This window comes from Pristis pectinata, chromosome 1 (assembly GCF_009764475.1).
Source record: "Pristis pectinata isolate sPriPec2 chromosome 1, sPriPec2.1.pri, whole genome shotgun sequence".
Classification (NCBI taxonomy): domain Eukaryota; kingdom Metazoa; phylum Chordata; class Chondrichthyes; order Rhinopristiformes; family Pristidae; genus Pristis; species Pristis pectinata.
The window spans coordinates 62,057,486-62,085,394 of NC_067405.1; the positions used below are offsets into that span (position 1 = coordinate 62,057,486).

Consider the following 27,909-nt stretch of genomic DNA (forward strand, 5'->3'; position numbering starts at 1 on the left):
TTCAAGGCTATTCACAATTAATAAACAACTACAAAATAATAGTGTAAATAAAACATCCAAAAATTCAGGTTACTTAATGAGGAGTCCATAAGACTCCATTTGGAGGCTTGGAAGAGAGAAGAGAAATGGGAAACTGACTCTTGTTTTCTTTGCAATTAGTGTATAAATATGAGATGGAATTTCAGTGCTAGAATTGGCTTTTGGTTTATACTTGTAGCTCTCGTTTTATAGATAGAATAATAAATGAGAAGTGTAATGGTGAAACAGAGCCACAGCCCGAGTTACGCTAACCAATCTGCTTGATTATGAGTGCTGACATTTAAACCCTTGTTTTTATAATGTGTGAATAGGGGAGTGACCTGAGGAAAAATACATTTCAAGCTGCTTCACAAGATCTAAGTTTAAATTGTTGAAGGAAAAACTATTATTTCACTTCACTTCATGCTTCACTGTATTGTCTACTACGATGACTGCAGAAATTAATCCTGTTTTTAACTTAAAATGGTTGCAATTTTTTTTCTCCTTTCAGAAATGTGACAGGTTTTGGATTCTTTTGTTTAAAATAAAGTTTGATAAATCATTTTGCATTTATGTTTCCATTTTAAATACCCGCAAATCTTTACGGCAATGCTTTTTTATATGGAAAGGTACATCGTACCATGCTTTTCATAAATGAGTTAGGAAAACCACATTGGCATGTTTTCAAAGACTTCTTATCCAACCTCATTTCCTCTTCAGGCCAGAACTGTGACCAGCAAAACCTGTGCTGCACTAATGTCAGTTTTTGAATGAATAGGATGATTGTCCTTCCGGTACTTTGCAAAGAACCCTGTTCCATAATGTTCCAGTTAACAGGAGCATCCTGCCAAATAAATAGACTCTTTGTAGCAGAGTTTTATGTGTGACTTGCTTAGTATTTGAAGAGCAGTGAGTTCAAGAACTGAAAATTACTGGTAAGTATTTGTTTAATTTAGGAGCCTTTAGGCCCTGCAGATGCTTTGTGAACATAAATAGTATCGTGGCTTATTATGTACTGCTCAGTTATATATTTTAATTATTTTTGAATTAATTCATGCTGTTATTACTGTATTACTTGTGGTGCATCATCAGCTGTAAGACGAGCCAATTTTCCATTTGTGTTTAACAAATCTTTAACCATTTTCCCCAAGGAAGGTTTCTTTCCAAGATGTTGATGTCATCAAGCATTAGTTGTTAAATTTGATTGCCAGAGGACTGAGATTTAGGAATACAAATTTGAAAGTTGATTGTAACTTATTGCGAAATATATAATTGTGAATTATTTGGCAGTAGCACGTTTGTGCTGTAGTGCATTCTTTAACAGATGTAGTATACATTTAGTATACATTCAGTTTGCAACCATGACCCTGAGCTTCTAATTGCCTGTCACTTTAATTCTTCATTGTACTCCCACACTGACCCTTGTCTTTGTGTTCCAGCAAAGCCCAACATAAATTCAAGGAGCAGCACCAAAGGATTCAATATTGAAATCAGCAATTTTAGCTAACTGAATTTTCCTGTTTGTGTTAGAACTAGCCAGTTTGTTCTAAGGCCATCCACCTGTAATATAAACTCGGCTTTTCTCATACCTGAAAATTCAGGAAATCAGAAATCACAACAAAATATTAGAAAGACTCCAGTCAGGCATCATCTGTGGAAAGAAACAGGATTTTACATTACATTTTGAAGACCCTTTGTCAGAACTGGGAAAGAGAGAAAACATGTTCTTTCCTCTCCTGACAAACTCTGTTTCTCCTTCCACAGATGCTGCCTTAACCGCTGGGTGTTTTGAACATTTTCTGTTTTTTCTACCACAGGATTGGTCAAGTATATCTGAAATCATCTTTTATTTGAGATTTGCATCGAGTGCCATGTTCTGCATCTTACAACATGTTTTGTTTTCCTCTCCTGTCCTTTTTCATCTCCCTCTATTTACACTGCTCCAGACAAATCAACTATGATACATAAGCATTCATTGCCCTCTTTTAGAAGGCGTCGACAGCATTTGTATTACCAAATAAATCTTAGGCTTCATCTGATCTCAGACATTGCCTCTGCCTCTGTTGTTTTCACCTCTCCCCCTCTCTACAACTTAACAGGTTTTCTCACTTTTCCCATTCTGATAAAAGATCAACAACCCCAACTATCAACCCCAACTATTCTCCCTCCACAGATGCTCCTAAGCTGCAGAGTATTTCCATAATTTTTGATGAATATTTATTGGTATTGGTTTATTATTGTCACTTGTACCGAGGTACAGTGAAAAGCTTGTCTTACAAACCAATCGTACAGGTCAATTCATTACACAGTGCAGTTACATTGAATTAGTACAGAGTGCATTGAGGTAGTACAGGTAAAAACAATAACAGTACAGAATAAAGTGTCACAGCTAAAGTGAAAGTGCAGTGCAGTAAGGTGCAAGGTCGCAACAAGGTAGATCATGAGGTCATAGTCCATCTCATTGTATAAGGGAACTGTTCATTAGTCTTGCCACAGTGGGGTAGAAGCTGTCCTTAAATCTGGTGGTACGTGCCTTCAGGCTCCTGTATCTTCTACCCGATGGAAGAGGAGAGAAGAGAGAATGTCCCAGGTGTGTGGGGTCTTTGATTATGCTGGCTGCTTCACCAAGACAACGAGAGGTAAAGACAGAGTCCAAGGAGCTGAGGCTGGTGTCCGTGATGCGCTGGGCTGTGTCCACAACTCTCTGCAGTTTCTTGTGGTCTTGGGCAGAGCAGTTGCCGTACCAAGCCGTGATACATCCAGGTAGGATGCTTTCTGTGGTGCATCAGTAAAAGTTGGTGAGAGTCAAAGGGGACAAACTGAATTTCTTTAGCCTCCTGAGGAAGTAGAGGCACTGGTGAGGTTTCTTGGCCATGGCTTCTACGTGATTTGACCAGGACAGGCTGTTGGTGATGTTCACACACAGGAACTTGAAGCTCTCAACCCTCATGACCTCAGCACCATTGATGTAGATGGGTGCATGTACACCGCCCCCTTTCCTGAAGTCAATGACCAGCTCTTTTGTTTTGTTGACATTGAGGGAACGGTTGTTGTCATGACACCATGTCACTAAGCTCTCTATCTCCTTCCTGTACTCCGACTCATTGCTGTTTGAGATACGGCCTACAATGGTGGTATCATCTGCAAACTTGTAGATGGAGTTAGAGCAGAATCTGGCCACAGTCATGAGAGTATGGGGAGTAGAGTAGAGGGCTGAGGACACAGCCTTGTGGGGCACCAGTGTTGAGAATAATCCTGCTGGAGGTATTGCTGCCTATCCTCACTGATTGCAGTCTGTTTGTTAGAAAGTCAAGGATCCAGTTACAGAGGGAGGTGTTGAGTCCTAGGCCTTGGAGTTTGGTGACAAGCTTGCTTGGGATTATAAACCAATACCATATTTAAGATAAATTGCCTTTTCGGGTAAAATGAAATTTCATAGCCATGATGGAGCTGAACTGAATGGAACCAATATGCTAATGAAAGGCTTACTGATAGTGAAGTGTATAGGACATTAAATGCTTATTGGGACAGATCTTATGTTTGCGTCCCTGTGGCATTTGTGGGCTTTCCTTATTAGAAAGTCGGCAGATGGATGTAGAACATCCGTGCCTGTCTTCTGTTTGGTTGCCCAGGGACCGTCAACTGTGATGTTGATCTCTCCATAGAGCTTGGCATTTAAGCAGAATCTCCCAGCCCTTGTGTCAGCAGATGGCAAAATAATCAGTGGTCCAGGTAGTGTCATCCTGAATCAGTATACCTGGACTGCTGAATAGCTGGAGGCAGATTCATGTCTTGTGAAGTCAAGCATGAGTAAATGGAGGAGGTGTGAATGATTTGAATTATGTGTGCTATCTTGTACTTTAAGCTGTGGATGCTCACTGGCTTGGGGAACTGAATGTTATTTCAGTCATGGATGCTTTTCACCTCCCCAGCCTAGATTTCAATCCAACATCGAGAGGTGCAAAAAAAAAATTTCTGTAGTTTATATGTATTCCAAAGTTTGCAAGTTGATAAGAAACATTATTTGAAAATCAAACTTCAGATGCTGGAAATCTGCATTAGAAATATTCCTTACTAGACCAGCAGCACATTTGCATTCCCCACACCAAGAACCCAAACTACAGGCAGTCAGGAAGATCCACTTTACCCCAAAGAATGTGGACAGAGTTAACATAAGGAGTAGTTGAAGCAGATAGCATAAATGCATTTTGGGGAAGGTGGGTGAGTATACGAGGGGAATAGAGAATAGAATAAGTGAAATGAATCAATGAAGACCAGTAGGATAAAGCACAGACCAGTAGTCCCACTGGCTTGTTTTTAATGCTGCAAGTTTAATTTATATTTTTGTTCCTGATTATTATAAAGGACATTTTGATAATTCAAATGTTTATAAAGTAGATGAATTATGCATGTGTTGACAAATGTATACATCATCATATTTTTGCAATCATTGGTGGGAAATGATCAAATACTTTAGTTAGTTTTGTTTGAATGCTGTTTAAGTGGTAGTGTTAGAGACTGGAATGGCATAACTTCTCATATCGGACATGCTTCTGGCCAACAATCAACACTTCCAGATGAGGCATTGAGCAGCAGCTGTGTCTTATTCTTGATGAGTTGATATGATACTTTTATTTCCTGCACCAGCTGGCCGTGTGGTCTTTAGACTGAGATTCACAGATTAATACCTAATTATGGACAGTTCTGTTCTGGCCCTGTTCCCACTAAAAGTTGTTTTAAGACTGCTCAAACTCGCTATACAGATTGCTTAGAGCAAAAAGAGAGATGAAAGTTTCATACCATTAGTTTCAACTAGTTTAAACCACCATGTCTGGTGGTGAAAGGGCAGATCAGTACAACACTAGTTTCCAAACTGACAGCAAATAGAGTTGATTTACCTTGCACAGAACAGTCACAAGCAGTGTGTACAAAATACTATTTAAGAGGGTCAAAACTCCTAAGGGTTTTTTTTTTTGGAAGGTTGATTTAACAACAAACAGTTTTTTTTAGGGAAAATTACTTTGGGAAATGTGAGCAATGACTGTTGTAATTTATTGAGTTTAAATGCCTGTAATCAAACATTTTTCTAGCCATCAATGAAAAAGCTTCTTGTAGGTTAGCCAAGCAATATGCTGTTTCAACACACATATTACTAATGTGAAATGTGGATGAAGAGCTCTTGAAAGCTCTAGAATGTATTGAATTTATTCTATTAAAATTCTATCAGATTACACTTTCTGAAAGTGATGTGATTTTTTTTGAACAGAATGGTACTTTTATGATTTATGAGAAATTGGATCTTATGAATTAAATTAATTCATAGCATTAAAACACAGGAAAAGGTCATTCAGCCCAATGAACCTGTGCCAGCTAGAAAGAACATCGAATAACTTTAGAGCCCTTGGGCTTTAACATAAAACCCTTCAATTTTGTTCTCTCCACTGGTGTGGACAAAGTAAAGTGTAAACTCAGCAGAGCTGTTTAAACATTTTGCTAAGTATGATCTTTTCGGGCAAAAGTTGTTGACCGTAAGATGTACCTGTTTAGATCACACATCCACGAGCAGAAACTGAGAGAAATTGGTTTTAAAGAACCAGGCAAGTTGAAGGATGTATTTCCGTTCTTACACTTATAATTCTCCATTTTATTGGCTGGAAGCAATTTTATACAACTGAAAAGCAAAATAAAACTGCAGCTGCTGGACATCTCAAATAAAAACAGAAATTGTTAGAAATATTCAGTAGGTCAGGCAGTATCTTTGGAGAGAGAAAGGTTTAACATTTCAGGTTATTTTCTGACGAAGGGTCATCAGCCTGAAATGTTAACTCCCCTTTTCTCTCCTCAGATGTTACCTGAGTACTTCTAGCATTTCCAATCATTCTGTTGGATGTCCTGGTGCAAGAAGATTCGCAATATAACGACTGCTATTACTATTGTTTAATTCACCTATATTAATTGATGAGACAGGGTAAGATAACTTTGCCCTTGCAAGTTAATGCCTTTCAATATTTTTCTGTAGGTAATTCCCTTGTATGCATGAGCACGGTGTTGTTCCCTGCTTTTATGTTCGGAAGGCTATCAGTGCTCTCTGTTAAATCTAATGGCTATATCTGACATTAAGAAATGTACGATTAGCATGAAATCAAGATATCAAAGATGCCCTTCTCCTTAGGTTACATTGTTGGATCTTTTGTTAATAAGTTTTTCATTCAAAATATTGTAATGGCATAAACCTGTACAGCCTACTTGCTCCCCTGTGAAGACAGATGAAAATATTAGGGTTGGTTCATTCAACAGTGTATCATCTTTAGGAGCAAAATAAACGGTAGTTACTTCTGAACAATGTCTGTGATCCAAAACATAATTTTAGTGTAGAGTTCCAATTTTTCAAAAGAAATCTAATAACATTACTGCTAACAAACTTTGTGATTATGACAATTGTCAGTGTGGAGCCTCATTCCCTCAGAAAGGAATTAATATTCCAGAAATTTTCTTCTCTCTGACTCCATGACTGAAATGTTTGCACAAGATTTCTTGTCTCACTCTCCCTTACTCTCAACCGAAGGATTTTTGCTTCACAATGATTTTAATGTAATTTAGGTTTCTATTTGTTGTTCCTTCACTGATGAGGGAAAAAATTGGGTCATTAATATTCTCATTAGCTATAGTATATGATAAAGAAATGCGCAGCTTAAAAGTCTAACTTCTGGCAGGATTGTTTCCCTTTTTGTTGCTGTGTTTCTTTAATATTAGACCTATATCTACAGCATTCCCATAGGTTCACTGTCTCTTCGAAATGGTGTGAGCCATTCACAGCTTCTTGTTCAATAGCTGAATATTCGCAGTGGCCCTGCCAACCAATGATGCACTTAAAATTAACCAGCTGACTGTGATTAAAATATATTACTGCCCTATTGTGGCTGCTTCTGTTCTTTAATAGTTGTTTGCAAAAAGGTTTGAGTAATTGGATAGGTGTAAGGAACTGCTTTTCAACAGCTGAAGAACTGCAAGTGATCCAGGAACTGCTAATGCCCCACCAAAATTGTGCATCTTGATGAAAAATTGCTTTGCCAATTGGCCTCTGATAGTGAGAGAACTTTATATTCAAGCTCATCTATTTGGTCTGCATCAAATTCTTTCAGCATATTCTTCCAACATTTCACATGTTGTGTAATTTAGATTTATAAATACTGATTTTCCTTTACAATTTACCTTGACTAATTGAATAACCTTCCTAAAACCGTAGATTAGAACAGCCACCCCTGTCTGTTACTGCTCTTTTGACCAGTTTACATCATCCATTTCAAAAACTGAGGCTGTACACTGTTCTCTTCCAGCTGTTTCCCTTTTTGAAGTCTTCACAAGTGTTTCACTATTGTAGCTTTACAGTATTTTCTTTCCCCAAACACCCCCCCCCCCCCCCAACACACTTTCCATAACCCCAGTAGATAAATCTCATTGCACCACTCAGGTTCGGTTTCATAATTTTTAACCAGTTCATTTTTGTTGTCACAGTCAACACAGGATTTCTGTGGCATTTTGTGTAATTCAGTAGTACAATTTGAAGATGGTCAGGGGAATTCTGTCAGTATCCTGGGCAATATTTATCACATGAACAACCTATTATCTCATCATTATTTGTAGCATTTCATTTATGTTTCTCTACATTATAATAGTGAATGCATTTCAGAAGCAACACATAAAACGCTGGAGGAACCCAGTGAGTCGGTCAGCATCTATGGAGGGAAATGGACAGTTGACGTTTTGGGCGAGACTCTTCATCAGGATTGGAAAGAAAGAAGGGAGACAGCCAGTATAAAAGGGTTGAGGGGGGGGGTGATGTTGGAGCAAGAGCTAGCGCTTGAGAGGTGAATCCAGGTGAGAGGGAGAAGATAGGTAGGTGGGAGAGGGGGAGAGTGGGAATGATGTAAGAAGCTGGGAAGTGATAGGTGGAACTGACAAAGAGCTGAAGAAGATGGAATCTGGAGAGGACTGTGGATCATGGAATAAAGGGAAGGAGGTGAGGAGAGGAACCAGAGGGAAGAATACAGTATGTGGGTGATGGGGCTGGTGGGATAAGGGAAAAAAAGGAGACAGGGGAGAGGTTACTGGGAGTTAGAGAAATCGATGTTCATGTCATCAGGTTGGAGACTACCAAGGCGGAATATGAGGTGTTGTTCCTCTAATCTGCATCTAGCCTCAACTTGGCAGGTGAGGAGGCTGTGGACAGGCATGCTGGTTTGGGAATGGGAAGTGGAATTAAAATGGCTGGCCACTCGGAGATCCTGGCTGTTACAGTGGATGGAGTGAAGGTGCTTGACGAAGTGATCCCCCAATCCGTTGGGTCTCACTGATGTAGAGGAGTCCACATCGGGAGCACCAGATGCAATAAGTGACACTGATGGATTCACATGTGAAGTGCTGCCTCACCTGGAAGGACTGCTTAGCGCCCTGAATGGTGGTGAGGGAGGAGGTGTAGGGGCAGGTGTAACACTTAGCGCAGTTGCAGGGATAAGTGCCTGGAGGGGGATTGGTGGGGAAGGACGAGCGGACAAGGGAGTGACGGAAGGAGCAATCCCTGTGGAAAGCGGAGAGGGAAGGGGAAGATGTATCTCGTGGTGGGATTCTGTTGGAGATGGCGGAAGTTGTGGAGAATGATATGTTGGATGTGGAGCCTCGTGGGGTGCTGGGTAAGGACAAGGGAAACTATCCCTGTTATGTCTGGGGGTGTGGGGGGGGTGGGGTTGATGGGGTGAGGGCAGACATGCAGGAAATAGAAGAGATGTGGGTGAGGGCTACATCGATAGCAGTGGGGGAGAAACCCCGTTTTCTGAAAGAAAGGGGACATCTTAGATGTCCTGGAATGGAACGCCTCATCATGAGAACAGATGCAGTGGAGACAGAGGAACTGAGAGAAGGGAACAGCATCCTTGCAAGGGACAGGGTGGGAAGAGGTGTAGTTGAGGTAACTGTGGGAGTTAGTGGGTTTGTAGAAGATTTCAGTGCATAATCTGTCTCCTGAAATGGAGACAGATTTCAGAAGTACTTAAATTGGCTGCAAAATTCCTTGATTGGGTATCAGTGATTCCTCTCATTTCAGTTGTTTCCATTTTTGAAGGTTTTCACAAGTCTTTCACTATTGTAGCTTTATAGTATTGTCTCCTTCCTTTATTCATTGCTCCTTTTGTTCAGATACTTTCTTGCTGTCTTTTTTTTTGCAAATGCAGGAGCAAAATATGGACGTTTTGTGGCTTGCTTACAGTACCATTTCTAGAACTAATTAACATTGAAGAAATAGGTTACAGTGGGTGTTTCCAGTTGCCTTAGTGTCATTAATAATGTAGAGAAACTGAATTGAGTTTTAAGTGGGGGAGAAGGGGTGAATTTTCAACATCTTTATCGCTGTCCTTCATAGTAATGTAACTGAACCATATCTGAGTAGGGGCATATGGAGAGTATTTTAATAAACACCAGAATAATCAACAATGTTAGTAGCTTGTTAAAGGTAAGAAGTTATCTCAGTTGTTCAGAGACTACAACTGATCATCTCTAAGAACATAATTAGGAGCTACATTTATAAGTTCCAACAAGTGACAGAGAGAAAATTATAGAAATTTGCCAATGAAAATGAAATTTATGCCATCAAGTGATTCTTTTTTTTCACCCCAGTGTTTCCTGAAGTGCAGATTTAATGTGGACTGGGAATTTGTTTTAATTATTCCCATCAAGGAATGTAATTTTGTCAAGTAGTCACATATTTCTTGAAATATCATCTTGAGTGCACTTTGCAAAGTGGAAATGTTGTACATGTGTGGCAGTAAAAGCACTTGCTGGAACGCTGGAGATTTTGTGGTGGTCAGTGAATGACAGAAAGGTAGCTTGTTGGCACAGCATCCAGCTTGATCCCTGAGAATTTGGGGTAAAAATATTTGTGACATGTTTATCAAGATATCAGACAGTCATAGCTATCAGATCGATCAGAAGTTCTGCACATTAGAACTTCTTCACTCCTGGATATAAAAACATCTAGATTGGTTGTGACATCTCAAAGATCAGTTCCTTCAAGAGGCAAGGGAAAAATATTCCTGCTTTGTGTTTATGCTTGCATGAATACAATGTTTTTGAAAAATTGATTTGTATAATTATTGTTTAAAATGGAAAAACATCCTCTTTGAAGAGGGGAATTTTTTGTTTTGGCAGCAGCTTAGGCACATTGCAATGTTCCTAATGTTTTTTTCCCTAACTTTGTTTTGCATTAGAAATTTATATTTGCATTGGATATTTGACATTTATCCTTGTATGTAGGAATCAACACATCCATTGTAAAATATCCAGCAGGTGGCAAAACACTAGAATAATACTGCATCATAGAATGCAATAAGTCACATCAGTCACCACCACAGTTATGTATCTTTTAACGTCCTCAGTTCCACTGTCAGCTATCTCAGTGTTACCTGCATACTATTCATTCTGTTAATCTAAATCCAGCTCTAGTTGCAATAAATATAACCTATTGTTATTCAACCTGATATGTTAACTCTGTTTCTCTTTCCACAGATGCTGCCTGATCTGCTGAGTAATTCCAACATTTCCTGGTTTTGATACTTATTTTTTGTTAAGCTTTGAGAAGTTCTTTGCATCAGGACCAATTTGCATTTATATAAAGATATCTTTATCTGTCACATGTACATTGAAACACACAGTGAAATGCATCTTCTGCGTCGAGTGTTCTGGGGGCAGCCCGCAAGTGTTGCCACGCTTCCGGCGCCAACGTAGCATGCCCACAACTTCCTAACCTGTACGTCTTTGGAATGTGGGAGGAAACCACATAGCATATTTAATGTAAAAACACAGAGCTGCTTCACAGGAACATGTAGAGATAATTATGTTAACAAAAGCTTGGTAAAAGAAGTAGGTTTTAAGCAGTGACTTAGGGAAGAGCATTCAACCTCCGGAAAGGTTTAAGGAAGGAATTCAAGCAGAATCTGCTTGAACTGAGCTGCTGCTATTTCTGAATGGTTTCCTGCTGGGAACTTGTGAAATTTTATCATCTTTGTGTTAGCATTTGCTCCATGTCACCATAAAGCAGTAGCAATATGCAAAAATGGAAACTTGTATCTCTCACTATTCCGAGATACTCCTAAGTGTTTCACAGCCCATGATGTGCTCTTCAAGTCTGGTCACTTCTGTAATGTAGGAAACCCTGCAGTACTTTATGCAGAACAAGATCCATAGAAGTGTCCAGATGATTCTTTAAGTGATGTTAATTAAAGGGTAAATATTGGCCAAAACACTAGGAATAATTCTGCTGTTCTTCATGACAGCTCTGACAGTGCAGCGTTCCCTGGGTTCTACATTAACTTGTCAGTCTAAGGTTTTATTCCCAGATCTCTGGAGTGAATATTTGAAGTGCAAATTTGGAAGTGAGAGTGCTGGCAACTGAGCAAAAGCTGACAAATGCTAATTTCATGTTTGCATCAAATGACAAGGCTTGTTTTAAATTTTGACATGTGCTGTGAGCCCTATTATTTTGTTTTATAATATTCCTTAAATAATAAAAATACAAAGCATAACTATGTCCATCAGCATAGTGTGGTCTGGAAATTAAACTAAAAGCTTGATTTTGGATTTTGCAGTTTTAATAATGGTAAAGCTATCAGATTTGGCTATAACAAAATTATGAAATAATGGCAATTTCTGGAGTAAGTACATGCAGTTAAAAATTTAAATACAGAAGGTGGTGCAGGGTATGCTTTCCATATGATCTTCTACAGTGTAATTAGCAAATTGTCCAGAACTACAAATATTTATCAATGCAAAATAGCTTGAAATTGTTCAGTTTTATTTTATGACATGCAAATAAATTTTTAGTGCTATATTAATCCATAATTGCAACTCAGGTACTCTTTCCTTTTTTAAATAAAAAGGACTTTTACGTGGATTGTACTTCCCTGATCAAATACTTCATACTTCCTGGTTTGTTGTCTGTAAGAATACTTCAGCCTCCTTAATAATATAGTGGTTGCTGGGTGTCAGGGATTCCCTTAAATTGGAGCTTGATGGCACCGTTGTGATAAAAGCTAAGTACTTGCTACAGAGATGCCTAGATTTATGTGGATAACTTTCTGCAAGGTCACAGGGCAGTACCACATTGCTTCACCACTAACTGTAAATATCCAGACCTCAATATGTTCAAAGTGCATTAATGGCATCCAGTATTTGGCTTCAAAATAGTGTTTATTTTATTGATAGTAAGTCTTTTCAAGTACACTAGGATCATATGTATATTTTTTTTAGTTGCTTTTGTAGGAGACATTATAATGTGTAATGAATGTGACGGAAATAGACTGCATGCTCACACAATTATGTCAGGTTTACACAGTAAGCCTTTCTGTTGAACTCAATTGGCTCTGGACATGCATATTTCACTAGTGAGGTATTTCCTCTATGATTGAAAAACATAAGCCTTGTGTTTTAATGGGAGCTGTGCACTAGGAATAAATGACCGCAACTTCATGTGCAAATGATGCTAAGTACTTCAGGAAATTGTTATAACATGTCTGCATTTTTAATTTAATCAATGTAATTTAAATAATATTGGGGAGGATGTATAGGAACACATTTACGTTGGACGAAATAATATAAAAAATCTCATGTGGCACAAATTAAAGTGCAAATGTTTCTTTTTCAATTAAAATACACATTTTGTATGAGAAAAATGGCTGTATTAAACCAGAGGGAAGTTCAAATTTCATCAGTTGGAATTTTGAATATTGTGAAATTAAAAATATAGTTTCTTTGGTAGCAAAGCTGAATTATTAGTTTACTACATTTCAGCCTGCATTTATAGGAGCCAAAATGAATGGGAATTGCCATTGAAAGGAGTTAATCCACCACTCTCAGCTATAAAGGAGAGAACTCGCATAATTTGTCCGTAACACATGAGCTTCTTATATTTTTCTAAAGGCAAATTTTTAAGGTTTTCAGCATTTTACAGATAACATTCTGTTATTTACAATATCAGATGGTTAAACCTCACTAGCAGCTTGCAGTTGTATTTCTGATGAGGGATGCTACTGAGACGCTGCATTTATTTTTGAATAAATGGAAGAAAATATAAACATTTAATTAGTTGGGCCGACCAATTAATTCATAATGACTACAATTATTGTTGTGTTTAAAATTAGCATACATTATGTGTTTTTCATCTTTTGTGTTAGATGCAAGATGAGGGCCATGAATGTTTAAGGAGCTTTCTTGTCACCAGCTTGGTCAAACCTTTATGTTGCAACTAGGCTTTATGTAAAAGGAGTTTGTGCAGTTCACTGCTTTTCCCTGAGATATTTGGCACAAATGCAGAAGTAGCCAAGGGCACACTGCAACATCAAAGGACTGAGCAGTGCTTCATTTTAGGATTCTGGGTAACTAAGGAAAAGAGAAAGAAAACCTTCACCTATGAAAAATAGTCTTCGATTATACCAAGGATTTTATTTTAAGTGTTCTATGATACATTGTCCCATTGCAAATGTAGCATGACAGAACCTATTGCCATACTGACCCAGCTGTGACCTTACGGCAAATCCAGTAGGAATGGTGGGGGGGGGGGGTGGGGGGGTGGGGGAGGGGGTGGTAATTTAAATAATGGGGCAGACGCTACACTTTGCCGTTGTGTGAGCTCCCTGTTGAGATCAGGGAAGCCTGTGCTGTCAAGTCCTGAATGCATTCACATTATTTTGGGGGGCGGGGTGATTTATTGCTTTCCACTATTATGATTGTGGGGCTGACTTTTAGGTGTGGGCATGCAAAGTTAAATAAGGTCACAAAATATTGGCTGGTCTTTCTCTAACCCACCGTGCAATGTTTTTATTTCTGCTTTTGTCAATGGGGCTGACAGCCAGCAGATCTGGAATCTGACAACAAAAAACAACGCTGGAAATATTCAACCGGTCAGGCTGCGTCTATGGAGAGAGTTAAACTTCAAGCTCATGAATTTTACCCTTTCTCTGCATGTTAAAAATATGTTAACTTTTTATCTTTTCTCGGTTCTGATGAAAAATCATTGACATGAAATGTGAACTTTGTCTATCTCTCCACATATGATAGCTGATCTCCTGACCATTTCCAGTATTTCTAGTTTTTAATTTTGATTTACAGCATCGGCAGTATTTTGATTTCTTGATCTGGTTTCTATCTGTCTTCTCTTTGTTTTTCCTGTTCATGTCCTTTAATGAACAGGGAAAACAAACCAATAAAACTAATAAAAGGTTACTACATGTTGAGCTTCTGTTTTTCATTCTATACATCATTGTTTAGTATCTGTACTTTCTATTTCCTTCCCTTCTTATTTCTGAGTTCCACCCATAACATAGCCTCACTGGACATTTCCCTTGGAATAGCCTCCCCGAGTACCACTGTGATGTTCTCCCTAATGAATATTGCAACTCTTCCTCCTTTCTTGCCTCCACCTCTATCACGCCTTTAGCATCTGTACCCTGGAACATTGAGCTGCCAGTCCTGCCCCTCCCGCAACCATGTTTCCGTAATAGCTGACGTAATCCCATGTGCCTATCCATGCCCTGATTTCTTCTGCCTTATCTGTCAGGCTTCTTGCGTTTAAAATAAATGCAGTTTAGCCTGTCAGATCTCACTCCTTCCCTGTCTGGCTTGCCTATTGGATTTGCTCGCTTTAACCTCTATATTTACTTCAACTGTTACACTACTACTTTGGGTCCTATCTAGTTCTATCCTGCAAGATGCCGTCAAGAGTAGGGGTAGCTGCCATTGCTACATTTCAGTCTGATATCTTAATCGAGCTGCAGCAATTAAGTCCCATAAGGCAGTATAATGTCCAGCTACCATCACATTGAAGGTAGAATTGTGTTCTGAGTCCATTGCAATGCAGCAGGCAACTGGATTGCAAACTTGAGATATCTTTATGCAGTCCTGGAATTATTTGCATCTGTTAACAGCCTCAAACATGATGCTCTTTTCTAGTCTTCACCAATTCATTATTCATCCTGGGTAAACGCTGCTGGTCGCTTCAAAACACATCTTTCCACTGTCTCTACTGAAGACTCCGCACTTGGGTTTCAGCTTTGTAACTCAGATTTCCTCACAGTTGTTTCATTCATTTTCATGCATGCCCCAAACTTTACCTTTTGTTTGTTTTCTTCCTCTTAAGAAAGGAAACAGTAGATTCATTTCATTTATGAAAGCTGAGAATAACCCACAATTTAAGAACTATGTGAAACATTTTACATGTACAAACGGGTTAAATACAAAAAGAAATGCCACTTTGCATAATTATATATAATTTAAAGCATAGTAGATAATATTGAAGAGAAGTATGGCATTGCTGTATTTTGTTTAACTAAACTATATAGACAAGAAGGCTTTTTTGGGCAGCATGCCCAGACTGAATAGATGGATCTCAGCCTGAATGGTAGTGGGGATGTGGCAATTGGCTTTGGGTTAGGAAGCAAAATATTATCTGGAATTGATCAGTCATCTGTAGATTTTGTGGACCTGAATGGACTCTGGTTTTAGTTGAATATTGCTGGTCATTGTTGAGATTCTTAAATGAATCACAGTATTGGGAGGATCTTTAGTGCTTGTGAAACTGTAGCAACAATTTTTCGATGACTTCAAGGCGAGGAGGAGGGAAAGAAAGTTAATGTTTTCAAAAAAAAAGAGAAAAATGTAACATTTTCTAAGTCTTTTCTACTTGGTGCAATACCAGGAATAAATTATGTCTTCAATGCACAGCTGTTCATGTAAATTCTAATCCACTCCATATGAAGTACAAGTTTCCTTAGCTCTACTCAACATAAAAATAAACTTAACTGCGATAGTGGATGATATTCCTATTCATTAAGCTTTCTGAAGTATAAATTAGAAAAAGCTTGGAAAAAAATGTGTTTAATGTTTTATGCAGTGAACCAATACTGATTACTTCACGCACTGTTGAATGTGTAAATCTTCTGAAATGCGAGACTGTATTTTCCTGCTTCCTTTCTTCCATATTGAGTTTCACTGCATTGAATATTTTTAAGGCTCTTGGATCTAATCCCAAAAGCTGCATTGCCCCATAAAACAATTTCTTTGCAATTACTTGTTAAAACTAGTACTGTCTGTAATAAGGCTGCCGAGGAAGTGGATCCCAATATTTGACATTAAAACTTAACTCCCTCAGAAGGTAAAAGTTCATTCGTCATGGAGCAGATAATTGTGCGAAATGCATGGGGTGATAAAGTTGTTCTGTGGTGCTTCTTTCTCGTGTTACCCAAGTAGACTTTGTCATTAATCGGCAATGTAGGTCAAGAGTTGAGCAGTTCAGCTTTCCTAACTGAAGTGAAGATTTGTGTGGCTAATTGCAGTAAGAGGCAGGAAATGGCTACCAAAAAATTATAAAGGAAACAAGGTTATAGGTACTATGTTTTGTTAGTTGATTAATTTAACGATTCGAATTAAAATTGCAATTTTTACTTCCAACTCTTTGCATAACTTGAGTAAAAGTAATGTTGAATTAACAGTACCAGATGGTATCCTGCCTACTTTACAATGTCTTCCAATGGTGTCCCTGCTGTATTCTGAGTGGTGGTGAGCAGTTTAGCTTTAATGAAAAGGGAACATGCTCCTATCAAAGTATTAATGGATTTCATAAGAGCGATTAATAATGCATAGGATGGCTAAAAGAGGTAGGATTTTTCAACTTTCAGTGGCCTTCCAAAAGGTTTGTGGCAGAAATGGTGGAGAAGTGGCTGGTTCATCCCATGACCACCAGATTAGTACATTTCTTCCTCTGCCTAGTTGGGAATGATCACTCTCCTCCCTGTTACATGCAAGTAGCAACAGGAAGAGGCTAGGATCTGATGGATTTCACCTCCAAGTGAATATTAACACCAGGGCTGCTGTGCGTAAAGATAGCGGGGATGGGAAAAGCGGCAGAAGTTCTGAAGTGTCCTCATGGAGGTAGAGGACCACATTACAGCCTCCATTCAATCCCAGGGTGTTATAGGGCTTAATCCTGGCAGTTCCTTATGTGGGGATTTGTTGCTGATCTGCTTAGTTTTGGGCTGCTATCACTGTAAGCTCCCTCACTGGATCTTGTCTGGCAGAGGCATCCTCACTTTGGCACTGGTAACATTTCTGCTCCATTGCATTTGTGACTGCAGGAAATTAGCCAGGAGCCCACCATGCAAACTTAATGAGCTCTGACTCAGAAAAGTGGTTTAAGAATGTGGCCCATGCAGGGGGGCAGCCGTAAATCCTGAGCTGCACCTGAAGAAGGAATCACTTCACACAACAACCCTTCCTCCCCCCACCCCCAACCTTCCCTCTTTCATATAATCTGTATCAAAACAGTTAATAAATACTTTGCAGGTTGTACTGACGTCTTTTGTTTTTGAGCATCAATAACTAAAAGGTTTCTCAGAAAAAACACTGAAATATTTGGTATGCTTTATGTGCATTACATGTTCATGTAGAAGATGGCCTGTTATAATTGTTGAATTATGATGCTGTTAGGTTTTTAATGCAGCAATCAATTATGATTCTAGAACAGTTACTGTTCCTTTCTTCTGGATTGTGATGCTTGTCTTTGCATGGTGAGTTAGTGAAATTACATTTTTAGTGGTTGTAGGGAAGCTTGAATGTGTTGTAGGGAAGAGAACACATATAGGACTTTCCATTTTGCAGAAGTGGCCATTTGTAAGATCAATAATAAATACATGATACATTCACACACTGTAACATGGTTACACACTTTAATCTGTGTTCAGAAAATGCCAGTACAGTTTGATTTGTTATCCTTCAAGGTTATTCACAAAATTTGTGTTTTTTGAGTGGTGAAAGTTGTCAGTAAATGTTTACATTTGCAACTACCCGGTCCAACTGCCTGCACAGAGAACTGATGATGAGTCATTGAACTAATCTTCTGGAAAAATGTCTTCGGGAACAGAGCTGAGTCAAATAGTCAGTTGAATGTTGAGAGTTAATGTTAAATAAATAAATAGTCACTCACAGGCAACTTTTTTTTCCCCAGAAGTGTTATGAGTACTTACCACTTGTGCATTCTCAAACAACTATTCTAGCATTAAATGAAGAGACCTCTCATTTGATTATTTAGGCTCATTTTTCCATTCCTTGTTTCTAATTCAAAAATTTTATGTCTGCTTTGGGAGCATTTGGAAATATGACTGGGAATGCAGCATTATGGTTTGTTATGTGCTTAAGTTCCTTGGCTTCAATTTCTGTTTGGTGGAAGTATTTATTCTTTCGACTGTTAATTTGTTCTGTTTTAAGTTGCATTGTTGATAATCATGGAGGTTCAACTGCGTATTTACAATAAAAAAAAGCATGGACCTGAAATCATTTCCAACACTGCAATAACACTTCTCTTCCCTATGACCTAAACACTAGCCTGTGTATAATTTCTGTTCGATATTAACTACACACCATGTTCTCTCCTCGCAATGTGCTGGAGATCATAAGGTATTGAAATAAAAGTGCTGGGCATTGTGACTTGAACTCAAAGACACAAATAAAAGAAAAAGTAGGTAGGGGATAGGTGGAAGGTGAAATTTTTGGAATACTGGCAGGAGTCTTCTGGAACCAGAAACTGCTATGAGTTTCGACTCTGCTGCAATATCAACCTATCTGCTGAAACTCTCATCAGTATAGAGTTATAGAGGCCCTTTGGCCGAAATCAACCATGCTAACAAAACTGGTCCCATAACCTTTCCTATGTATGTACCTGTCTAAATGTGTTTTAAACGTTGTAATTGTACCTGTCTCTACAACTTCCTGTGGCAACCTGTTCCATACACCCACCACTGTCTGTGTGGGGAAAGCTTCCCCTTGGGTCCTTTTTAAATCTTTCCCCTCTCACCTTAAAGCTACGTCCTCTAGTTTTAGATTTTGACATTCTTTGACCTACTTTCCCAGTTGATCTAGATCCTATTGTAATCTTAGATAACCACCTTCTGTTACCTTTACTCTTGACTATTCTTCTTCCCATCTTGTTCTACCCTCCATAAACTTCTCCTTCAAAGCACAGTGTTGCAGCCAATAGTGGCACTGCCTCACTGCTCCAGCGACCTGGCCTCTACTGCTGTGTGTGTGGAATTTGCATATTCTCCCTGTTACCGCGTGGGTTTTCTTCAGTTGCTCCGGTTTCCACTCGCATCCCAAAGCCCTGTCGGTTGGTAGGTTAATTGGCTGCTGTAAATTGCCCCTAGTGTGCAGGTGAGTGGTGGATTCTGGCAGAGAATAAAGTTGGATAAATGTAAGTGCATGCTTGATGATCAGTGCACAGTTGGTGCGTTGAAAGGCTTGTCTTGTTCCCTAACTTACACCATGCTCCTCACCCATCAGGCCTGCCAGTCATCCAACTCATTTACTGATCTACATTAGCATTCAGTTAAGCTATGTCTCTTTTTAAAAAAAATTCTCATCCTTGTTTTCCACAACCTTCATGTATACTCACATAAAATAAAAACAAACGGTTGGAAGTGCTCAGCAGGCCAGGCCAAATCCGTGGAAAGAGAAACAGAGCTGACTTGTTGAGTTGTAGGGAGGAGGATGTCTCTGATTGGGAGTAATGCAGGCACGGTGCTGTAGCGGTTAGCATAACGCTATTACAGCACCAGTGACCCGGGTTCAATTCTGGCCGCTGTCTTTAAGGAGTTTGTGCGTTCTCCCCATGACTGCGTGGGTTTCCTCCAGGTACTCCAGTTTCCTCCCACATTCCGAAGACATACAGGTTAGGAAGTTGTGGGCATGATATGTTGGCGCCGGAAGCGTGGCGACACTTGCGGGCTGCTCCCAGAACATTCTGCGCAAAAGATGCATTTCACTGTGTGTTTCAATGTACATGTGACTAATAAAGATCTTATCTTAACAGGGGACCATGAGGATAAGCTGTAAGAAACGTTATCTGTTTCGGTCAGTGAATGGATGCGGTTAGTGAGAGAGAACATAGATGAAATCAAGTAGGGTTTGCAAAATGCAGAGCAGGAGGACATGCCCAGCAGGCCTGGCTGGGAATGTGCTCCACTCCCAGAGGAAAAGGAGGTGGGTGGGGGAGAAACAAACAAGCAGAGCCAATATCACAAATAGACAACTGATACAGAGAATAAAATTACTTGAAGCTGTAGAATTCAATGTCCGGAAGGCTGCACTATGCCCAGATGGAAGATGAGGTGTTCCTCCAACTTGTGTTGGGCTCATTGTAGCAATGCAAGGAGCCACAGTGGGCGCTCACATAGGCCATAGTTGGAGTGGGATGGAGAATTAAAGTGACAAGCAACAGAAAGCTCAGGGCCACCCCTGTGGACTGACGCAGGTGCTCCATGCAGTCACCCAGTCTGTGTTTGGTTTCTCCAATGCAGCGGAGAGCGCATTGTGAACACTGGATGCAGTACACTAGATTGGAAGAAATGCAAGTGAATTGCTGCTTCACCTGGATCTGTGGATGGTGGGAAGGGCAAAGTTAAAAGGATAAATGTTGCATTGCTTGTGGTTGCAAGGGAAAGTGCTGTAAGAAAGGGGTTGGTTGGTGGGAACAGAACAGAGGACCAGGGAGTTGCTGCAAAATGCTGAAAGGGGAGGAGAGGGGAAGATGTGTCTGCTGGTGGAATCCTTTGAAGGGTACAGAAATTGAGGAGAATGATATGGTGAATGCAGAGGCTGGTAGGTGGAAGGTGAGGACCAGAGGAACTCTATCCTTGTTTTGCCCTGGAGGAGAGGGGATGAGAGTAGGAGTGGGTAATGGATGAGATGTGGTCGAGGGCTTTGTTAACAGTGGTAGAAGGGAAGTCATGGTTCAGGAAAAACGAAGATGTTTCAGAGGCACCTGTGTGGAAAGTCTCATCATCAGAGCAGATACTCTTTTATTTACAGCTTGCTCGTTTACAGAAAATCCCCATGGTCACCCCAGTTTTACCCTATCAGAGACAATTCCCTCCTCCCCCACCATCCCTACAGCTTAACAAACTTCTTTTCTCTCTTTCCCATTTCTAATGAAGGGTCTTCGACATGATATAATAACTCCTGTTTCTCTACTCATAGATGCGACCTGATGAGCTGAGTAATTCCAGCTTTCAGTTTTTAGATATCCAGCATCTGCAGTTTTTGTTTGATTCTCCTTGCACTCACCCCGCTTATCTCGCACTCCTCCATTTCTGGCCTTTTGATCACCCCCAGATTTATACTGCTATTTGGCAACCGTGTCTTCAGCTGAATGGATATTTAGCAAAGATGGCAGTGGATAACTGAGCGGGTGCAGTGTCAAGAGATGTAATGGAGGTGGAAGCAGGGGGTCTGAGTGATAATCTTGGGATCACTTACGACATTTAGGTTAAAGTCGACCTGGATTAGTTGCTGATATTTGTCATGGGGGGGTGGGGGGTGGGGGGGAGGATGGATTTGGCTGTTAAAGAATGGAGCATGTGGCAGCTACCAAAGAAAATGGCTTTGAACTGTCCAGTAACAGAGGAAATTAAGCTGTTTCGATGAATTAAAAACTGTACACGTGATTAAAAGAGAAAACAGTAAAATAGTTATCCATGCAGACAACAAATACTGTGAGGCGGGGGTGCGATGGCATGGTGGGTGGTGCGAGGTGGCTCAGTTATTGGGGGGGGATATCAGAGTGAGTGATGGAGCCTGGACAACAGGATTGAAACAAATAAAGGCAACTGGACAGCAGAGCAGAAGCATTGGAGGAAGTTGGTTTGGTCAACTGTGTCAAAGGCTGTGGAGGGGTTGAGAAAAATGAGGACTGGATTATTCCTGTGATGGTCACGTGGAACGTTATTTGCGACTGCAAAAACTATTTCATTACCTTGGAGGAAAAGCCTGCTTGGCGGGATTCCTGGGGGAGAAGTAAGAAAGGGGTATGCTTGTGGAGTTGAGCGTGTACAAGGAATCTGTAGGCAAAGTAGTTGGAGATCTGCCTTTAGTTCAGAAGGACAGAGTCCATTTGTTTGTTTTCTTTGTTCTTCAGTGGATGATGGCAGCAGATTTGGAGGAGGACAGTACCCAAGAAGAATGAACTGTTAACAATATCAACTGATATGGAGGAAGCGAAGTTGAGTGGTCAGTGATTTACTGGGAATGGATTGAAAAGGACATGAGGGGAGAGCAACTAATGAGAATCTGATCATTAGATATGTCATTCAAAGGGGACAGACCCTTAATGGCAATTTTAACGAATTGAAAGGAAAGCACAGGATGGAGGAGAAGAAAAAAATTACATTTGAGGATGGTGTGCTTCAAAAATTATGACCTCTACCCAAACATTTACAAGTAACAGAAAATGTGTGGAAATCTCAATGGCATGTTTGGTGTAAGAAGATTGCACTTTGAAGAAAGGAGTTGTTTCAGCCATGACTTCAAAACCAGAATGAACGTCTGTCCAGACAACTCTGCTTATGTGCACTCTGCTATTGTCTTAAGCTTAATTCAGTCAATTTAAAGGGATCTTTTTATATTGCACAGTGTATGATCTGGGCGTGCACTTGTCATGGCATACTTACGCAGTGCAAGAGAAACATCCAGTTTGCCTGATGGCTCCAAAAATCTTTAGCCTGTTATCTCATTGTATCTTGTCACTGGGCTCCCCAGTGGGCTAGACCATGAGATGTCATTCACTATATTATTGGGCAATCAATATTAGATATTTAATTTTTTGGATACAAGATTCAGATGTAATTCAATGCCCCAAATGGGTACACCTTGAGTCCCAATCAGTACTTGAATTTTCATTAGTTTCTATTTTAGGAGCTCCACTCCTTTTTGCACTTACCAAATTAAGTAAACATATGATTAACCCAATTGTTAAACATCCAATACGAATGTGGTTTCAATTTTGTAAATTTTTTGGATTGAATAAATTTAATCTATCAAGTCCCATTCAATGTAATTTTTTCTTTCATCCATCCAGAGATGACTCAGCTTTTTCCATATGGAAAAGGAAGGGAATAGTATGTTTTCGTGATTTATTCATTGATAACAGTTTTTCATCTTTTGAACAATTGTCTAACAAATACAATTTGCCTAGATCACACTTTTTTCGATATTTGCAAATTAGAAATTTTTTAAAAGCTACTATAACCTCTTTTCCCACACCTTACAAAACTGAAATTACGGAAAAAATTTTTGGTTTTAATCCTTGTCAGAAGGGCTTGATAGCAATAATTTATGATTTAGTTATGAAAATTAATTCAGAACCACTGGACAAAATTAAGAATGAATGGGAAAGTGAACTCCAGACATCTTTACCTACAGAGACTTGGAAGAAAATTCTTCATTTAGTTAATACATCTTCAATGTGTGCCAGACACTCGTTGATACAGTTTAAGGTAGTTCACAGGACCCATATGTCAAAAGATAAGCTAGCTCGTTTTTATCAACATATAAATCCTATATGTGATAGATGTAAATCGAATGTGGCTTCTTTGACACATATGTTTTGGTCCTGTCCTCTTTTGGAAAAATATTGGAAAGATATTTTTAACATTATTTCAAATGTATTGAAGATTGATTTACAACCTCATCCTATCACTGCAATTTTTGGTTTGCCAAGGATAGAATCTGGCCATCTATCTGCCTCTGCTACCCGTATGATTGCCTTTGTTACATTAGTGGCCAAATGATCCATTTTGCTTAAATGATCCAATACCCCCTACTACTTTTCAATGGTTATCTCAAACTATATCATGTTTAAACTTGGAAAAAATTAGGAGTGGTACTGTTGATCCTTCGCTTAAATTTGAGGAAGTTTGGAGTCCATTTATTCAATATTTTCACATGATATAGATCCCCTTATAATAACCTTTCAATTTAGAGGAACGGAGTTGACGACATAATATTGCTCTTTTTTGATTGAGAAATTTTAGCCCAGTTTTTTCTTCTGTTTTTTTTTGAATTTTTTTTTTAGCTTAGTTTGGTTTGATATATTGTTTATAATTTTTCTTATGGTTTTGGGGGATTTTTTTTTTCTTTCTTTTGTATTTTATAATAAATCTTTTTCTTTTATATTATATTCATTCACTAACAGATCGTTGGATCTACAGTTTTTTTATACTTTATTGTCCTTTATGATTATCCATGTCATGATTGTTCTCCTGATCTCTTTGTATTACATGTATAAACATTGAATATATTAATCTGTATTAATTTGAAAACTAATAAAAAGATTGAAAAAGAAAGAGATGTCATTCACAAAGTATTGTGGGTTCTTTAACCTTCATGTCATTTTTGAACCCTACCAATGTGTTTTAATAGAAAGGATGAAATCTGCAGATTATTGAGATTGTTTGCTTTTAGATGTAAATTATTCACACCAGAGTTTGACAAGATGCTCTTCTGAGGAGAAATCATCGAATTTTTCCCCTTCAGTCTTGTTAATTCTTCCACCATACTTTTTCAGGAGAGGAAAAGCTTGCATTTATACAATACCTTTCACAGGACAGCTCAAAACCCTTTTGGAAGCAAATGATGAAATATTCCAGTCATAGAAGGAGTTAACTAACATTTTCATATCTTTGACTCTGATTCCAACCGTAAATGTAATGTTGGAAATGATGAACCCATTTGTCCACAGCACATTCCCACAAATAACAGTGTGATGTTGACTTGGTAATTCATTTTAGTGAGGTTAATTGATCATAACACCAAAGATGATGATATTCTTATTTGACTGGTGGCATGCAGTTTTAAATCTGAGGGAAAATGGGAAATGAATTTAATATAAGATGGCATCTCTGATAGTGCAGCACTTGTTCAGTGCTATGGTGAAATGTCAGGTTAGAGTTTTGTGCTCAGGTTCCTAGAATGGGATTTGAACCCACAAATGTCAAACTTGAATGCGACTACTGTGGAACTGAACTGGGTAAACAAATATGAAGTGGCTTATAGTTGGGAGTTTGGGAATAAAAAAGGCCATAAAATTTTCAAATTTTTGATTCTGATTTCACTGCAGATCTGTTTATAAAGAATGTAAGAAATGGTTTATACTAAGGCTGGGGGCTCTTTTTATTTCAGTGTATCTTTTTCTGCTGTTACTGTTATAGCTCCATGTTTAAGCTCCATAATAAATTCAGCATTTTATTATGTATTTTCAGTCCTGATCAATGAGCATGAACATGCTTCCAGTTGAAAATTATTCATTTCAATACATTTCCCTGCTGACATAGATTATGACCCAATTAAAACTTATGGAAACAACAGCTGAGAAGCAAAGTAGAACATTTTGAATACTGTAATTAGAGGCCCCATGAATGAATGTCAGGGATGTCAGAACTCAAACTCGCTTTTCTCTTCAGATAGTCCATATTGACCACTATGTCCTCATTTCCTCCTCATTCATCTTCAGACAAAGCCTACAGGGCATTGCCCATCAACCTACTGTTTGTTCTTGCAAATCTCAGTCATGTGGTTGAGTGAATGAATATGAAATGTATAATTAAATTTCCATGAATATAGGTTCATAAATGAGTTCAGATTCTCCTTTAACCCTCTGATGCTTTGTCTTTCTTTTCAGCTTTTCCATTTACAGCCTGATGGTCATTGTTTTGAGATCTTTGGCTGCTCTTCTGGTGCAAGGTCCAAGGGTCTGTGGTAGCTCTTCACCTGTTTCTAGGAGAGCATCATTCATGGTTGCATTGTTGGCCAATTCCATGCACGATTCTTTGAAAACAAGGCTGCTTGTTTGACCAGTACTACTTTCTCACCTTCATGCTGATGTATTTTGCAGCTTGCTTATTATACAGGGGAAGAGTACCAAATCGAGCTGGCTGTGCTTTGCTTAAAGCTGATGATTAAGTTAATTATCAAAATGGTTGTTGGTGGTGATGTGATGTCATCACATTCTAATAAATGTGATGATGAACATGATATTAGAGTCTGATCTTCCTTAAAAGCAGGCACATTGGCTTAGGTATCCACACTTAATCTTTAATTAGATGGAAACACTGCACTCACTGGCACAGGCAGCGGCCCAGGCTTCTGCTCAGTTAAGTTCCCAGCTTGGAGCACAACAGCAGGTAACCAGTTCAGTGGATGGCACAAGCTTGCTATGATTTACAGCTCTTAGGCTGGGAAATCTGTCCATTGAATGAACCCATTGATGTCAAAGGGAAGAAACTGCTGTGCAGAGAATATACGTTTAATTTTTTTTATTTGATTCAGTTCAGTAGGCATAAACATATTTGAGTGATTTTAATTGTGTGCTCTGCTTTCAGTGCTTCAATTTTTTAATCTTTTTTGCAATTTTTAATGGTGCTTGTGTTTTCAAAATGGCTAAAACTTTCAACAAGCATTCAATTTAAATGACAGATCTGGTTGACAGTGAGCCTGAGGAGAGGTACTCACTGGCTGTTGAGGTAACTCGTAGGCAGAGTCTGTCGTTCATGCTTGAAGATACTAAGCACTTGTACCAGAATCTCCATGGTCAGCTGGGAACAGCTTCAGTAGAGAAGGAGGTGCCCAGGAGCTTACTGCAGGGGAAAGTATGCTCTAATGATGGATAACTGGTGAACTGAGGCAGTGCACTGATCAATTTAAGATTTCCACCCTGGGTTTATCATAATGTCATGCTAAATCCTTTGCTACACGTACATTTCTTTCACTTTCAAGTTCAAAGCTGTAGTTTAATTTTTCCTTTCTTTATATTACATATGTAAATCTAATTATCAAATAATTATTATATTACTGAAGCTCCTATGGATTTTTATTTAGAGAGTCAGAGAATACGCAGATATAGAGGGTGTAACATCCTTGTCCACGTATTTCACTTCATGCATTTATATTGAGGGGCTTGACTTACGCAGTTGACATGAGAACGTATTTTCTTCCTTTTCAGTGATTCTACAAAATTCTTAGTTTTTGTTTTTGTACTTAGTAATGAAACCTCAAGATGAACTGTTGGTCAACAATATTTAAGAATGTCCTCTTGGGGAAAAGGAATTTATAGGCAGACTATTATCTAAATGGAGAAAGATTGCTGATGAGTGAAGTACAAAGAGGTTGAGATGTTCTTTTGCATGAATCACAAAAGTTGGCAGACAGGTGTAGCAAGCAGTTAGGAATATTGGACTTTATTGCAAGAGGGTTGGAGTTTAGAAATAGCGAAGTATTGTTACAGTTGTACAGGGTACTGGTGAGGCTGCATCTGGAGTACGATGCACAGTTTCTGTCCCCTTATTTACAAAGGGTATTGGTTTATTATTGTCACTTGTACTGAGGTACAGTGAAAAACTTATCTTACAAACTAATCTTACAGGTCAATTCATTACACAGTGCAGTTACATCAAGTTAGTACAGAGCACATTGATGTAGTACAGGTTAAAAAAAAATAACAGTACAGAGTAAAGTGTCACAGATACAGAGAGTGCAGTGCAATAGGGTGCAAGGTAACAACAAGGTAGATCGTAAGGTCATAGTCCATCTCATTGTATAAGGGAACTGTTCAATAGTCTTATCGCAGTGGGGTAGAAGCTGTCCTTAAGTCTGGTGGTACGTGCCCTCAGGCTCCTGTATCTTCTAACCGATGGAAGAGTAGAGAAGAAGAGAATGTCTCGGGTGGGTGGGGTCTTTGATTATGTTGGCTGCTTCACCAAGGCAGCGAAAGGTAAAGACAAGAGTCCAAGGAGGGGAGACTGGTGTCTGTTGATGTGATGGGCTGTGTCCACAACTCTCAGCAGCTTCTTGTGATCTTGGGCAGAGCAGTTGCCATACCAAGCTGTGATACATCCTGATAGGATGCTTTCTGTGGTGCATCAGTAAAAGTTGGTGAGAGTCAAAGGGGACAAACCAAATGTCTTTAGCCTCCTGAGGAAGTAGAGGCGCTGGTGAGCTTTCTTGGCCATGGCATCCATGTGGTTTGTC

At 39.1% G+C, this 27,909-nt stretch overlaps 1 protein-coding gene across 12 annotated transcripts in view; it reads left to right on the plus strand.

The window, feature by feature from the left end:
* The window catches only part of map2 (microtubule-associated protein 2), a 256,918-nt gene that overhangs the window by 52,865 nt on the left and 176,144 nt on the right, over window positions 1-27,909 (plus strand). The window contains exon 1 of one of the 12 annotated variants that reach the window (XM_052024115.1): window positions 856-953. The exons of the other annotated variants lie outside the window; for them this stretch is intronic. The gene's annotated coding sequence lies outside the window, so the exon portion shown is untranslated. Of the gene's footprint in view, window positions 1-855; window positions 954-27,909 lie in introns of those variants that run through there. 12 annotated transcript variants of the gene reach the window in all.